At 46.5% G+C, this 16,327-nt stretch overlaps 1 protein-coding gene and 1 long non-coding RNA gene across 4 annotated transcripts in view; one reads left to right on the top strand and one right to left on the bottom strand.

Moving 5' to 3' along the window:
* The window catches only part of LOC122920885, a 68,943-nt gene that overhangs the window by 4,558 nt on the left and 48,058 nt on the right, over positions 1-16,327 (top strand). The window contains exon 2 of the long non-coding RNA XR_006386945.1: positions 5,946-6,062. This is a non-coding gene — a long non-coding RNA (uncharacterized LOC122920885). The remainder of the gene's footprint in view (positions 1-5,945; positions 6,063-16,327) is intronic.
* Positions 1-16,327, bottom strand: part of LOC122920881 (alpha-1,3-mannosyl-glycoprotein 4-beta-N-acetylglucosaminyltransferase C-like) — a 42,299-nt gene that overhangs the window by 24,630 nt on the left and 1,342 nt on the right. The window contains exon 1 of one of the 3 annotated variants that reach the window (XM_044270682.1): positions 7,710-7,881. The exons of 1 other annotated variant lie outside the window; for it this stretch is intronic. The gene's annotated coding sequence lies outside the window, so the exon portion shown is untranslated. Of the gene's footprint in view, positions 1-7,709; positions 7,882-16,327 lie in introns of those variants that run through there. One more of the 3 variants, XM_044270684.1, reaches the window with a different exon arrangement.

The following is a 16,327-nucleotide window of genomic DNA, read 5'->3' as shown; positions in this document are numbered from 1 at the left end:
CTGCTCTTCCAGTATAGAGTCCATAGTCTCACTGCTCTTCAGTATAGAGTCCATAGTCTCACTGCTCTTCCAGTATAGAGTCCATAGTCTCACTGCTCTTACAGTATAGAGTCCATAGTCTCACTGCTCTTCCAGTATAGAGTCCATAGTCTCACTGCTCTTACCAGTATAGAGTCCATAGTCTCACTGCTCTTCCAGTATAGAGTCCATAGTCTCACTGCTCTTCCAGTATAGAGTCCATAGTCTCACTGCTCTTCCAGTATAGAGTCCATAGTCTCACTGCTCTTCCAGTATAGAGTCCATAGTCTCACTGCTCTTCCAGTATAGAGTCCATAGTCTCACTGCTCTTCCAGTATAGAGTCCATAGTCTCACTGCTCTTCCAGTATAGAGTCCATAGTCTCACTGCTCTTCCAGTATAAGAGTCCATAGTCTCACTGCTCTTCCAGTATAGAGTCCATAGTCTCACTGCTCTTACAGTATAGAGTCCATAGTCTCACTGCTCCTACAGTATAGAGTCCATAGTCTCACTGCTCTTACAGTATAGAGTCCATAGTCTCACTGCTCTTACAGTATAGAGTCCATAGTCTCACTGCTCTTACAGTAAAGGGTCTATAGTCTCACTGCTCTTACAGTATAGAGTCCATAGTCTCACTGCTCTTACAGTATAGAGTCCATAGTCTCACTGCTCTTACCAGTATAGAGGTCCATAGTCTCACTGCTCTACAGTATAGAGTCCATAGTCTCACTGCTCTTACAGTATAGAGTCCATAGTCTCACTGCTCTTACAGTATAGAGTCCATAGTCTCACTGCTCTTACAGTAAAGAGTCCATAGTCTCACTGCTTTACAGTAAAGAGGTCCATAGTCTCACTGCTCTTACAGTATAGAGTCCATAGTCTCACTGCTCTTCCAGTATAGAGTCCAAGTCTCACTGCTCTCTAGTATAGAGTCCATAGTCCTCACTGCTCTTCCAGTATAGAGTCCATAGTCTCACTGCTCTTCCAGTATAGAGTCCATAGTCTCACTGCTCTTCCAGTATAGAGTCCATAGTCTCACTGCTCTTCCAGTATAGAGTCCATAGTCTCACTGCTCTCCAGTATAGAGTCCATAGTCTCACTGCTCTTCCAGTATAGAGTCCATAGTCTCACTGCTCTTCCAGTATAGAGTCCATAGTCTCACTGCTCTTCCAGTATAGAGTCCATAGTCTCACTGCTCTTACAGTATAGAGTCCATAGTCTCACTGCTCTTCCAGTATAGAGTCCATAGTCTCACTGCTCTTCCAGTATAGAGTCCATAGTCTCACTGCTCTTACAGTATAGAGTCCATAGTCTCACTGCTCTTACAGTATAGAGTCCATAGTCTCACTGCTCCTACAGTATAGAGTCCATAGTCTCACTGCTCCTACAGTATAGAGTCCATAGTCTCACTGCTCTTACAGTATAGAGTCCATAGTCTCACTGCTCTTACAGTATAGAGTCCATAGTCTCACTGCTCTTACAGTATAGAGTCCATAGTCTCACTGCTCTTACAGTATAGAGTCCATAGTCTCACTGCTCTTACAGTATAGAGTCCATAGTCTCACTGCTCTTACAGTAAGAGTCCATAGTCTCACTGCTCTTACAGTATAGAGTCCATAGTCTCACTGCTCTTACAGTATAGAGTCCATAGTCTCACTGCTCTTACAGTATAGAGTCCATAGTCTCACTGCTCTTACAGTATAGAGTCCATAGTCTCACTGCTCTTACAGTACAGAGTCCATAGTCTCACTGCTCTTACAGTATAGAGTCCATAGCCTCACTGCTCTTACAGTATAGAGTCCATAGTCTCACTGCTCTTACAGTATAGAGTCCATAGTCTCACTGCTCTTACAGTAAAGAGTCCATAGTCTCACTGCTCTTACAGTATAGAGTCCATAGTCTCACTGCTCTTACAGTATAGAGTCCATAGTCTCACTGCTCTTACAGTATAGAGTCCATAGTCTCACTGCTCTTACAGTATAGAGTCCATAGTCTCACTGCTCTTACAGTATAGAGTCCAATAGTCTCACTGCTCTTACAGTATAGAGTCCATAGTCTCACTGCTCTTACAGTAATAGAGTCCATAGTCTCACTGCTCTTACAGTATAGAGTCCATAGTCTCCTGCTCTTACAGTATAGAGTCCATAGTCTCACTGCTCTTACCAGTATAGAGTCCATAGTCTCACTGCTCTTACAGTATAGAGTCCATAGTCTCACTGCTCCTACAGTATAGAGTCCATAGTCTCACTGCTCTACAGTATAAGTCCATAGTCTCACTGCTCTTACAGTATAGAGTCCATAGTCTCACTGCTCTACAGTATAGAGTCCATAGTCTCACTGCTCTTACAGTATAGAGTCCATAGTCTCACTGCTCTTACAGTATAGAGTCCATAGTCTCACTGCTCTTACAGTATAGAGTCCATAGTCTCACTGCTCTTACAGTACAGAGTCCCATAGTCTCACTGCTCCTTACAGTATAGAGTCCATAGTCTCACTGCTCTTACAGTATAGAGTCCATAGTCTCACTGCTCTTACAGTATAGAGTCCATAGTCTCACTGCTCTTACAGTATAGAGTCCATAGTCTCACTGCTCTTACAGTATAGAGTCCATAGTCTCACTGCTCTTACAGTATAGAGTCCATAGTCTCACTGCTCTTACAGTATAGAGTCCACAGTCTCACTGCTCTTACAGTATAGAGTCCATAGTCTCACTGCTCTTACAGTATAGAGTCCATAGTCTCACTGCTCTTACAGTATAGAGTCCATAGTCTCACTGCTCTTACAGTATAGAGTCCATAGTCTCACTGCTCTTACAGTATAGAGTCCATAGTCTCACTGCTCTTACAGTATAGAGTCCATAGTCTCACTGCTCTTACAGTATAGAGTCCATAGTCTCACTGCTCTTACAGTATAGAGTCCATAGTCTCACTGCTCTTACAGTATAGAGTCCATAGTCTCACTGCTCTTACAGTATAGAGTCCATAGTCTCACTGCTCTTACAGTATAGAGTCCATAGTCTCACTGCTCTTACAGTATAGAGTCCATAGTCTCACTGCTCTTACAGTATAGAGTCCATAGTCTCACTGCTCTTACAGTATAGAGTCCATAGTCTCACTGCTCTTACAGTATAGAGTCCATAGTCTCACTGCTCTTACAGTAAAGAGTCCATAGTCTCACTGCTCTTACAGTATAGAGTCCATAGTCTCACTGCTCTTACAGTATAGAGTCCATAGTCTCACTGCTCTTACAGTATAGAGTCCATAGTCTCACTGCTCTTACAGTAAAGAGTCCATAGTCTCACTGCTCTTACAGTAAAGAGTCCATAGTCTCACTGCTCTTACAGTAAAGAATCCTTTTCTATGTTGGAGAAACCATCTTTCCTCTAGACATGGAGGATGTCCTCTTGTCACGGTCCTGTGTATAAATGGATCATGGGAGAGATCCCTGTGACTGACTTTTGATGCACTAAACTGTGCCATTCAGCTATTTTTGTACAAACTTATGCCAAAATCTCTCACTCACCTTGGTCAGTGTGGGCCAGTATGACAAGTGGAAGGCTTAGATACATCAGCTTATCAGCACACAGTCACAGGAATTTGAGCAGATTACAGGTGAAACTCGAAAAATTAGAATACAGTGCAAAGTTCATTTATTTCAGTAATGCAACTTAACTCCTTAAGGACCGGGCTCATTTTCACCTTAAGGACCAGGCAATTTTTTACAAATCTGACCAGTGTCACTTTATGTGGTGATGACTTTAAAACGCTTTGACTTATCCAGGCCGTTCTGAGATTGTTTTTTCGTCACATATTGTACTTCATGACACTGGTAAAATGGAGTAAAATAAATAAATCATTTTTTATTTATAAAAAAAATACCAAATTTGCCAAAAATTTCCAAGTTTCAATTTCTCTACTTCTATAATACATAGTAATACCTACAAAAATAGTTATTACTTTACATTCCCCTTATGTCTACGTTATGTTTGGATAATTTGGGGAATTACATTTTATTTTTTGGGGGGCGTTACAAGCAGGGGTCAAGTCCTGGGAAAAAAAGTGTGGGAACTCACCCAAGATCCACTGCAACCCCCCCCTCCAAAAAATAAAAAAGCACAGAAAATCTAGCATGCTGTAATTTGTGCCGCTGCGGACTAAAAAAATAAATAAAAAAAATAACACTTTTAGAAAAGTTTGTCCTGGGATTCGATCTCATGACCTCTACACAGGAGAAGCCAGGCATATACCCTCACAGCTATGAAAGCTGTCTAGCTTGTTACTTTAAAAAAAAAAAAATATAAGACTTCTACTGTAGGTAACTTTGCCCACTGTGTATGGATGTAGCAGAGCTGGGTGTGTTGGGGCAGCTGTCATGTGTATGGTTGTACACTAGGTATCAGTACACTAGGTATCAGTAGAAGTATCAGAAAAAGAAAAAAAAAACACTTTTAGAAAAGTTTGTCCTGGGATTCGAACTCATGACCTCTACACATTACAGGCAAGGCATTTACCCTCACAGCCATAAAAGCTGTTGAGGTAGTTGCTTAAAAAAAAAAAAACTAAGACTTCTACTTATACCTAGTGTACTGATACCTAGTGTACAACCATACACATGACAGCTGCCCCAACACACCCAGCTCTGCTACATCCATACACAGTGGGCAGCTGTCATGTGTATGGTTGTACACTAGGTATCAGTAAACTAGGTATCAGTAGAAGTCTTATAAAAAAAAAAAAAAAACACTTTTAGAAAAGTTTGTCTTGGGATTCGAACTCATGACCTCTACACATCAGAGGCAAGGCATTTACCCTCACAGCCATAAAAGCTATCTAGGTAGCTGTTTAAAAAAAAAAAAATAAGACTTCTACTTATGCCTAGTGTACTGATACCTAGTGTACAACCATACACATGACAGCTGCCCCAACACACCCAGCTCTGCTACATCCATACACAGTGGGCAGCTGTCATGTGTATGGTTGTACACTAGGTATCAGTACACTAGGTATAAGTAGAAGTCTTATATTTTTTTTTTTAAGCAACTACCTAGACAGCTTTCATGGCTGTGAGGTTAAATGCCTTCCTCTGATGTGTAGAGGTCGTGAGTTCGAATCCTAGGACAAACTTTTCTAAATGAATGATCTCGTAGTGAAGGAGATGATGTCATTAGGGGGCGGGGTGCCATGAGAGGAGTCGCAGGCAGCGGCACAGACAGCTTCCTCTCAACTGAAGCCGCCCCTTCTCCCTTAGCCTGCCCTGCACAGTGCGCTCCGTCTCCCCCTGTGAATCTGATTCAGCCGTGTTCTCCTGACTTGAGGCTGAAAGGGAACGGCGTTCCTGCCATGAAAATAGTGCAGGAACGCCGTTCCCATGCGTTCCCCCTCCACTCGACCCCTGGTTACAAGGCTTAGAAGTTTAGAAGCAAATCTTGAAATCTTGAGGCTTACATAATAGAAACCACCTAAAAATGACCCTATTCTAGAAACTACACTCCTCAAGGTATTCAAAACTGATTTTACAAACTTTAACCCTTTAGGTGTTCAACAAGAATTAGAGAAAATAGAGATGCAGCGGTGATCGGAAATACACATGACGTACCGGTACGCCGTGTGTACTGAAGAGGTTAAAGGTGAAGCTAACATATGAGACTCATTACAGGCAAAGCGAGATATTTCAAGCCTTTATTTGTTATAATTTGGATGATTATGGCTTACAGCTTATGAAACCCCAAAGTCTCAATTTTGAGGTTCCCTTTGATCAGGGGGTGTGGATTAATGACGAGTCTGACACTTTGAGCCTAGAATATTAAACCTTTTTTTTTTGTTGCAAAATTCTAATTTTAAGCTGCATTAATGCAATTCCTTTTAATTTACATTACTGAAATAAATGGACTTTTGCACGATATTCTAATTTTTCGAGTTTCTCCTGTAGATAAGAAGTTTAAGGGTTGAGTCAGATGGAGAAAATCCAAATCTTATCAGGCGCACCCAGCGCAGCAAAACCCAGAAGAATTTATGGTCGGGATAATCGTGGACAGCAAGATCACAGGTAAACATATACTTTGTACCTAGATTTGTAGACCGTCTTAGGGCTGTTTTACCCTGGTAGATTCAGATGACGATTGTTGTTCCTTCCGACAATCTCCTGCTCGTCAGTGGAGGAGACACATTTACCTGCAGCGATCTCCTCCACAGTATAGGGAGCAGTGATCACTAATGCCATCGCTCGTCCTCATACTGAAGCATTCCTTCCTGACAATCTCCTGCTCGTCAGTGGAGGAGACACATTTACCTGCAGCGATCTCCTCCACAGTATAGGGAGCAGTGATCACTAATGCCATTGCTCGTCCCCATACTGAATCATTCTCTCTCGGCAGCAGAACGTGATTAGATGGCACAATCTGCTGCCGGCAAACAAAGAGATGCCTTTACCCGGTGAACCTGGTAATTATTGCAGCCCAGGCTTTGAAAAGAGTCCCGTCCACCTGAGAAGAGTCCTGGTTATTATAATCTCCTGCTCTCCCTCTGCTGATGATTGGCAGTTCTCTCCTAGAGAGAGAGGGAGAAAACTAGGCAGAAGCCGCTCAGTCATCAGCAGGAGATCAGGAGTAACCCGGACTCTTCTCAGGTGCCCAGGACTCTTCTCCAGGCCCAGTCTGCAATCATTGTGATGTTGGTTCTTGGCAACCACTTACTTTTAACCTATAAACGACCGCTGAAATCAGCTCACCTGTCTGTACTTTATTCTGCCGTTAGTCTGGGCAGCTTAACGTTGCTGACAGGTTCCCTTTAAAGGGAATGTGTCATCAGAAAATGACCTATTGCTTAAACTACGTTTTTATGTTTACCATATTTTTGATAATTTTCCAGGTCAACATCTATATATAAACAAAAACCATAAAATCCTGCAGTTTTCACACTGACCACGAAGTCTAATACTAGGCGCCACTTCTTGGTCTGTATTGATTATTTTACTGCAGTTATCTGCTTAGCTATCGTTCTAATCCTGTCTGTAATAATAAGGAGATATCACCTCTGTGTACAGATAAGACAGGATCCACCATTCACAATAGGTGATTGTTAGAGCTTATCTATTCCTTCCCTGCACAATGACCTCTGTAGAAGTCAATGAGGTCCCCTCCTGTCCATTGTGTCCATGGACCACGGGGCAGCCGTAAAGCAATTTTCTTACTGCTTTGTACATGCCCCTGTAATAATGTGAATGATGGCTGCCCCTGTAATAACGTGCAAGATGGCCTCCCCCATAATCATGTTCAAGATGGCCGCTCCCATGTTTAAATAGGACGCTGGTCAGGAGCCAGCTCACCCGGTAAAGGACATTTAACCCTTCAGATGCAGCACTGCAGTTTATGCAATAAACAATCCAACAATCACATGTTCAAGGTGGGCCCCTAGTCTCCGACCCCCCGCACAGTGGACTGACTGCAGAACTGTGCAGATTATTCATCAAACTAGCCATTCAGTTATTCGGAAGACTTCTAAGGCTCGGGCAGTTTTGGAAGCCGATGCCAGAGCAGATTCAGTAGAGTTTTGTCTTCAAACGCTGCATCACAGACCTCAGGGTGGAGCCTCCTGGCCGAGCTGTGGAGGTAACGGTTCGTGCCGAGTACATGATGGAATGTAAACCTTCCACTGCGGTGACAGGAGCTGTAATATGTACTGTCTGTGTACTCACGTGTGCACCCCCCGGAGACCTCCAGCCAAGGGTATAGCAGCTTGCACTAGAAGCTCTGGACAGGAAGTCGCATTTCACTTGTAACTTTGTTACAGTTGTGTAATAATCGGAAACAAAGTGTCCATGTGACATCCGCGGGTGTGAGGTCTGAAGCCCTGGTTGGAGATGACGCATTCCATTTAGCTCATGCTCGCTCGCTTCCATCAGGCCTCGTTCACACACCGATTGGCTCTGGCATATTAACCCCTCAGTGGCCGACCTGTTTTAGCTCTTGGTGACCAGGCAATGTTTTTTCATCGTTGCATTTCAAGAGCTAGAACTTTTTTAAATTTCTGTCGATGTAACCGTATGAGGGCTTGTTTTTCATGAGATAAGTTATCATTTTTAGTAACATTTAGGGCTGCACATAACTCACTTTTATTAACTCTTTCTAGAGGAATGGGGGAAAAAAAGGGCTTTCACCATGGACTTACATTTTGCAGCATAAATATATATTTTAAATTTTTGCTACTTTTGTACAATCAGTTAAAAAATAAGAATTTTCAGGGCTTGATTTTTAGGCTACTTTCACACTCGCATTTGCTGCGGATCCGTCATGGATCTGCATAGACGGATCCGTTCAGATAATACAACCGCCTGCATCTGTTCAGAACGGATCCGTTTGTATTATCTTTAACTTAGCCATGACAGATCCATCTTGAACACCACTGAAAGGCAATGGAGGACGGATCCGTTTTCTATTGTGCCTGATTGTGCCATAGAAAACGGATCTGTCCCCATTGACTTGCATTGTGTCTCAGAACGGATCTGTTTGGCTCAGTTTCGTCAGACGGACACCAAAACGCTGCAGGCGGCCTCCAGAGTGGAATGGAGACGGATCGGAGGTGAACTGACGCATTCTGAGCGGATCCTTTTCCATTCAGAACGCATTAGGGCAAAACTGATCCGTTTTGGACGCTGAGCCCTGAACCGATCTCACAAACGGAAAGCTAAAACGCCGGTGTGAAAGTAGCCTTACTGTCTGACTTGTAGTACCATTTTGGGGTAAATAAGATATTTTCATTAGTTTTTTGTTCAGTTATTAAGGTTTCTTTTATATGACGTTCACCATGCACATAAATTCTGTGATCGTTGTATAGTTCAGGTTGTTACAGATGCAGCGATACCAGACATGCGGAGGGGATTTTTTTTTTCCATTTTAAAACTTTTTCCGGGAAGAGGTGCATTTTTTTTACTTTTTTTCTGAAGCATGTTATGGGGGGGGGATCTGTGGATGACGCCCTGTTATGGGGGGGATCTGTGGATGACGCACTGTTATGGGGGGGGATCTGTGGATGATGCACTGTTATGGGGGGGATCTGTGGATGATGCACTGTTATGGGGGGGGATCTGTGGATGACAGACACTGTTATGGGGGGGATCTGTGGATGACGCACTGTTATGGGGGGGATCTGTGGATGATGCACTGTTATGGGGGGGATCTGTGGATGATGCACTGTTATGGGGGGGATCTGTGGATGATGCACTGTTATGGGGGGGGATCTGTGGATGATGCCCTGTTATGGGGGGATCTGTGGATGACGCCCTGTTATGGGGGGGGGATCTGTGGATGACGCCCTGTTATGGGGGGATCTGTGGATGACGCCCTGTTATGGGGGGATCTGTGGATGACGCCCTGTTATGGGGGGGGGGGATCTGTGGATGACACCCTGTTATGGGGGGATCTGTGGATGACGCACTGTTATGGGGGGATCTGTGGATGACGCACTGTTATGGGGGGGGGATCTGTGGATGACGCACTGTTATGGGGGGGGGATCTGTGGATGACGCACTGTTATGGGGGGGGATCTGTGGATGACTCACTGTTATGGGGGGGATCTGTGGATGACTCACTGTTATGGGGGGGATCTGTGGATGACTCACTGTTATGGGGGGGATCTGTGGATGACGCCCTGTTATGGGGGGGATCTGTGGATGACGCCCTGTTATGGGGGGGATCTGTGGATGACGCCCTGTTATGGGGGGGATCTGTGGATGACGCCCTGTTATGGGGGGGATCTGTGGATGACGCCCTGTTATGGGGGGGGTCTGTGGATGACAATTATGTCATCCACAGATCCCCATAAGTGTCATTTACAGAGCCCCCATCAGATGCATCAGTGTGGAGGGAGGAGGTGGAGACACTCATGGCGGGGCCCGGTGCAGTGATTCTACTCTAATACACCGGGCCCCGCAGCTGTAAAGTATATTCAACCCGATCCATATCTTAATGTATACCGCACTGTTCTGTACTTACTGTAGTACCGTATGTATAGCATTTGGACGACACAGACCCGCAGCTCCCTTCTCATGCGCCGCCTGCCTGTTCATTCATAAAGTGAGATAGGCGGCGCATGAGCAGGGAGCTGGGGCAGGCTGCGCATGACCGAGGGAGCTGCCTGTCTGCGCAGTACTAATGCTATACATACGCTACTACAGTAAGTACAGAACAGTGCGGTATACATTAAGATTTTAATTGGATTGAATGTACTTAACAGCTGCGGGGCCCGGTGTATTAGAGTAGAGTCACTGCACCGGGCCCCGCCATGAGTGTCCCCGCTCCTCCCTCCACACAGCGCGGCCAGCGAAGTATCCGCTTTATAAGATGCACGGCCATTTCCCCCCCCACTTTTGGGGGGGGGGGGAAGCGCGTCTTATAAAGCGAAAAATACGGTAAGTATTGTCAATTAGAAAAGTTGAGAGGCGTCGGTTTCTACCTGCAGAGGTGCGGCATCCAATGCGTTACCGGCTGATATTTAATTTGCTGTTTCAAGACTTGCTTTCTTGGATGTGCTGCAGCCTGAGAGCTCAGTGCGCATCCCCTGTCAAGCGTCTTTCTTCCCCATCATATACGCTATTCAACAGTGTGGGATCTGGCCACGGGACGTCCACATATTGTCAGGAAGGAACCAGCTGTCCCATAGAAGTGAATGGAGCGGCTGCTTGTAATTACACTGATCACTGCTGGGATGTCCATGGCGAGCAGGCAAACAACGAAGGGAAGGAGCGCGGCCTCCTATTCAACCCGCTGATCGGCGGGGGTGCCGGACTTATCCTGAGAATAGATCATCAATATTAAAATCCTGGAAAACCCCTTTAAGCCTCCAAGTCAGATGTGAACAGAGGCTCATATGGTCGTAGCCACAAACATTCAACCAGTGAGATGAACCTTCCAATATTACTTCATTGTGGCAACGTGCGAACAGATTTTGTTTTTATGCGCCAATTCAGATAAAATAAGAGAATTAAGCTTAATTAGCAATACTTTCTACTGCACCGGTGCAGACCTGTCTCTTCATGGTTAGAGACGTGTTAGGTCGGCAGTATATGCCCGTCGCTGCCCTGCTCTCCCCTGTGGGCATGATACCTGTGCCGCTCACCATGCTGCTGCCTTGTGCTCCAGCTTCTGTACTCTTAGGGTGCACACACTCACCTCCAGCCTCTTAAAGGGGTTCTACAGTTTGTTTTAACTGACTCTGATCAGATCATCAGCATCTGATCGGCGGGGGTCCGACACCCGGGACCCCTGCAGATCAGCTGTTTGAGAAGGCAGTGGCGCGCCAGCAGCACCGCAGTCTTCTCACTGTTTACTGCTGGCCCAGTGACGTCACGACTAGTATCACTGGCCTGGGCGGGGCTAAGCTCTGTTCTTTTGAATGGAGCTTAGCCCAGGCCAGCGGCAGGGGGTCCCTGGGTACTTAAGGGGCCTTCTCCAGTTGGAGGGTGCCTGAGCTTTTAGATTCCCTTGTGACCAGCAAAGGTGTTCTGATGCGAACTACACAAGGACTATCCCAGGAGGTGGCCGTCCATCTGCTTCCCTGCAGCGAAGTCCAGATCCCTGTACAAGGGTTAAAGGGTGAATACCAGGGGAGCACCAGAATAACGCCCTTAGGGTCCATTCACACGTCCGTTTTTTCTTTCCTGATCTGTTCCGTTTTTTCAGGAACAGATCAGGACCAGATCTGGACCCATTCATTTTCAATGGGTCCTGGAAAAAATCGGACAGCACAATGTGTGCTGTCCGTTTCCGTTGTTCCGTTCCGCATGTCCGTTTAAATATAAAACATGTCCTATTCTTGTCCTGAAAAATCGGATCCTGGTACAATACAAAGTCAATGGATCCGCAAAAAACGGATGACATTCGGATGTCATTCCGTATGTCATCCGTTTTTTGCGGATTCCGTTCCTGGAAACACATAACAAATTTTTATTTTATTTTTTTTTTCAATTTTTTTTCAAAGAAATCCAAACAACTTTGTTTGATTATTGAAATGTATACATGTTTCCGTTTTTTGCGGATCCGCAAAAAACGGATGACATACGGATGACATACGGAAACATTTTCAGGAACAACGGATCCGCAAAAAACGGACCGTTTTTCAGGATGAAAAAAAACAGGACGTGTGAATGGACCCTTAGGGTTTAACCCAAAGCCAAACCGGCTAGGTGGCCGATCACTAACACTATGCGGTCTGACCCGGCAGTCAGGGTTTACTCCGTCTCCCTACAGCAGAAGGAGGCAGATGGAAGGAAAGTACCGATTACTGCCGGATAAGACCTCACATGATGTGTTCAAAGTCTGTAACCACGGAGACCCAAACGCCTGCAAGGCGCTGAATACACAAAACCAGGGGCGTTGCTAGGGTCTGAAAGGATCCGTGGCCCAAGCCCCAATGAATATGGCCCAGTTCTCTTAAGTCCCCCCCCCCCCCCCACACTGCATTTTCCTGTACTCGCTATACAGCAGCACTTACCTCTCACATCCCGGGCCTCCAGGTGACGTCTCCTCCGATGTAGAACTTCTCTGTCATCATCTTCTCCATTCCGTCCTTACAACTTCTCTCAGCCGCTCCTCGTCTCTGCAGAGTGTGACACACGGACATCTCAGCTTCCTCACATTTCTATCATCATCCCCCAACCTGGAGCCCCCACAGTGTTATCCTGCTGCTCGCTGTGCCCCCCAATACTATCCTGAAGAAATAATAGTGCCCCTATAGTAATAGTGCCCCCATATTCCCTTCTAGAATGCCCTAATTAGTAATAATTCCCCCTACAGTGCCGCCAACAGTGATAACGCTCCCCAAGAGTGCCCCCCCATTAGTAATACTGCCCTACAGGGCCCCCAACCGTGATAACGCTCCCAAGAGTGCCTCCATTAGTAGAAGAGCCCTTCAGTATTAATACTCTCACAGAGCCCCAGTAGTAATAAGGCCCCCCATTGTTTCCCCAGTGGTAATAAAGCTCTCTACAGACCCCTCGGTAGTAATAAGGCCCCCATAGTGCGCTTAGTAGAAAAAAGGCAGATCTATAAGACCCTCCTATAGAGCCCCCAGTAGTAATAAGAACGCCTAATGTCACCAGTATTTATACTGCCCCCTACTGTTATAATGCTCACCCTGAAGTGCCCCAGTTTTTATAATGCCCCCTGCAGTTATATTCCCCCTTCCAAAATAAAGTTCCATGTAAATAACATCACCTCCTCCCCAGCCGCCTCCAACATGCAGCGCCATGTAAACATCACCCCCTCAACATTCAGTCCCATGTAAATAACATCCCTCCCTTCAGCCCTAACATACAGTCCCAGTTAAATAACTACAACTCCCAGCATTGCTCTGCCTCTCCCTTACCTCTCCTCATGTAGCCAACCTAACCACAGCTTCTTCCCCCAGAACTTCTCCTCTTCACTGCCATTCTCTATTGTACCAGTCACATGATGGTGACATCATCACAGGTCCTCGACCACTACCTGTTTTGATGGTCACATGATCTGTGCTGTCACCACAGGTCCTTCAGCTCTTCCAGTGCATTAGATTCAATTGTATTGTTGTCCTGAGAACTTACAGTTGTATCTAGCTGGCAGGCAGGACATTCGGGGCCTCGGACAAAACATCAGGGGCCCCGAATGTTTTAACCTAGCAATGACCCTACACAAAACGGTGTACTGTATACTGCTTGGCTGCTTTTTGGCTCAGCTCTAATAGTGCAGAGCTGTGATCGGTGACTACAGCCCAGCCACAGGGAATCTGAGGTAGTCAGAGTCACCCCCCCTGTATCATGGCCGCTCTGCCACCTCTGATTGGCTGTTATGTACAAACACAAGTCTGTCACATGCCGTCCAGGAGTCGGCGGAATGCAGGTTACTGTATATCCCTATAGCATCCCCCATCCGTACAGACCCTCTTATTCCCTGCGTGTTGGGGTGTATAGTCGTCATATCTGTAGAGGGCGGGTGGTGGATGGATTTCATTTCTTAAATTGGTACCTGGAATCTAAGGAGATTGTATTACATGGCATCCGTAGTGGTGTCTGTGACGCTGCGGCCTCCGTGCAACTGCTCACGACTGATCCATAGTGGTGGCTGTGACGCTGCGGCCTCCGTGCAACTGCTCACGACTGATCCGTAGTGGTGTCTGTGACGCTGCGGCCTCCGTGCAACTGCTCACGACTGATCCGTAGTGGTGTCTGTGACGCTGCGGCCTCCGTGCAACTGCTCACGACTGATCCGTAGTGGTGTCTGTGACGCTGCAGCCTCTGTGCAACTGCTCACGACTGATCCGTAGTGGTGTCTGTGACGCTGCAGCCTCTGTGCAACTGCTCACGACTGATCCGTAGTGGTATCTGTGACGCTGCGGCCTCCGTGCAACTGCTCACGACTGATCCGTAGTGGTGTCTGTGACGCTGCGGCCTCCGTGCAACTGCTCACGACTGATCCGTAGTGGTGTCTGTGACGCTGCGGCCTCTGTGCAACTGCTCACGACTGATCCGTAGTGGTGTCTGTGACGCTGCGGCCTCCGTGCAACTGCTCACGACTGATCCGTAGTGGTGTCTGTGACGCTGCGGCCTCCGTGCAACTGCTCACGACTGATCCGTAGTGGTGTCTGTGACGCTGCGGCCTCCGTGCAACTGCTCACGGCTGATCCGTAGTGGTGTCTGTGACGCTGCGGCCTCTGTGCAACTGCTCACGGCTGATCCGTAGTGGTGTCTGTGACGCTGCGGCCTCTGTGCAACTGCTCACGGCTGATCCGTAGTGGTGTCTGTGACGCTGCGGCCTCTGTGCAACTGCTCACGACTGATCCGTAGTGGTGTCTGTGACGCTGCGGCCTCCGTGCAACTGCTCACGACTGATCCGTAGTGGTGTCTGTGACGCTGCGGCCTCTGTGCAACTGCTCACGACTGATCCGTAGTGGTGTCTGTGACGCTGCGGCCTCCGTGCAACTGCTCACGACTGATCCGTAGTGGTGTCTGTGACGCTGCGGCCTCCGTGCAACTGCTCGCAACCGATTCACCTGATTATTTGTGCGCGCTCCAAAGATACGCGCTCCGTACTAGGTCACATGTATGTCGTAAAATGAGGCCTAAATAAATGACCTGCACTTAGTTACCTCGCCTCCTGCGAGTTATGTCTCCAGGTGGACACGGTGACAGGGCGATCATTTATCCATCACCCAACAGCTTCTCATTATAACGTATATAAAGAGGTCATGACACGACTCCGACCAAGAACAAAGGCCGTATACAGCCAGAGAACACCACATATAATGCAACAAGGGCTATATGTAAAAACAGAGTACAGAATATGGACAGAGACAGAGTCAAAAATGTCTAAAATCACAAAAGAGACCGTTTCCAAGAGACCATTCATCTAACAGGTCTCTCACAACGGCCTCTCCCCTGAGACGTAATAACATTATATCAGATTCCCTCAGAACACGATCACGTGATGGCCAAAAACAACATAAAACTGCAAATATATCAAATAAGACTCTCGCCCCAATAACCGATGCATAATAAAGTAAAGTGCTCGGCACTGGAGGGAAACCCCGCACGTATCGCCGCAAGCAGGGGCTAATATATAACCGCTATAGCCTGTTTATGTACCCAAACATTTAACCAGTGCGTATTTACAGCGGATGATGGGTCTGCATGGGGTATAAGAAAATGGTGACTGGATAGGTCAAACACCATAGTAAAAACCCAAATGTGCCCTGACCCAGGTGACATGTGTGAATTGAAAGGCGACCGGATATGACAACACATAAGGGTAAAGTGCGCATGCGCAGTAACGCTGGTTGTCTTATATACATGTAGATAAATAGTCGTATAAACATAGAAGTAAATATGCGCCACACTTGAAGGAGGCAATATGGAGAATCTCAACGCCTGGTATTAACCCTGTCTATGTGATAAACGCCACTTGATGAAGTCAGAGGACCCCTTTAACATTACAGGGTAAAGAAGTCAAAGGACATTTTTTCAGAGACGTCATTTTGGCAAACAGTAAATTGACAGGCGATCGCAGTGTGCCCTCAATATCCACCCAGTGTGATTTATAAGGGGGGAAGAGTTCCTTCCCGGCATCGCCTGCTCGCCAGCAGAGAAGAGCGCTGCTATTACCTGCAGTATAGGGAGCAGTGATCGTTATGTCATCGCTCGTCTCTATGCTGAATCATTGTTTGCCGGCAGCAGAGCACCGATTACGCAGCACCATCTGCCGCCTGAAAATGAGAATTTAGATACACGTCAAAAGATTTGGATTGCCTGGTGACTGAGCATTTGCTCGTTCATCAGGTAATCGGCGG

This window comes from Bufo gargarizans, chromosome 10 (assembly GCF_014858855.1).
Source record: "Bufo gargarizans isolate SCDJY-AF-19 chromosome 10, ASM1485885v1, whole genome shotgun sequence".
Classification (NCBI taxonomy): Eukaryota; Metazoa; Chordata; class Amphibia; order Anura; family Bufonidae; genus Bufo; species Bufo gargarizans.
This window is presented reverse-complemented; position numbering and strand designations above follow the sequence as displayed.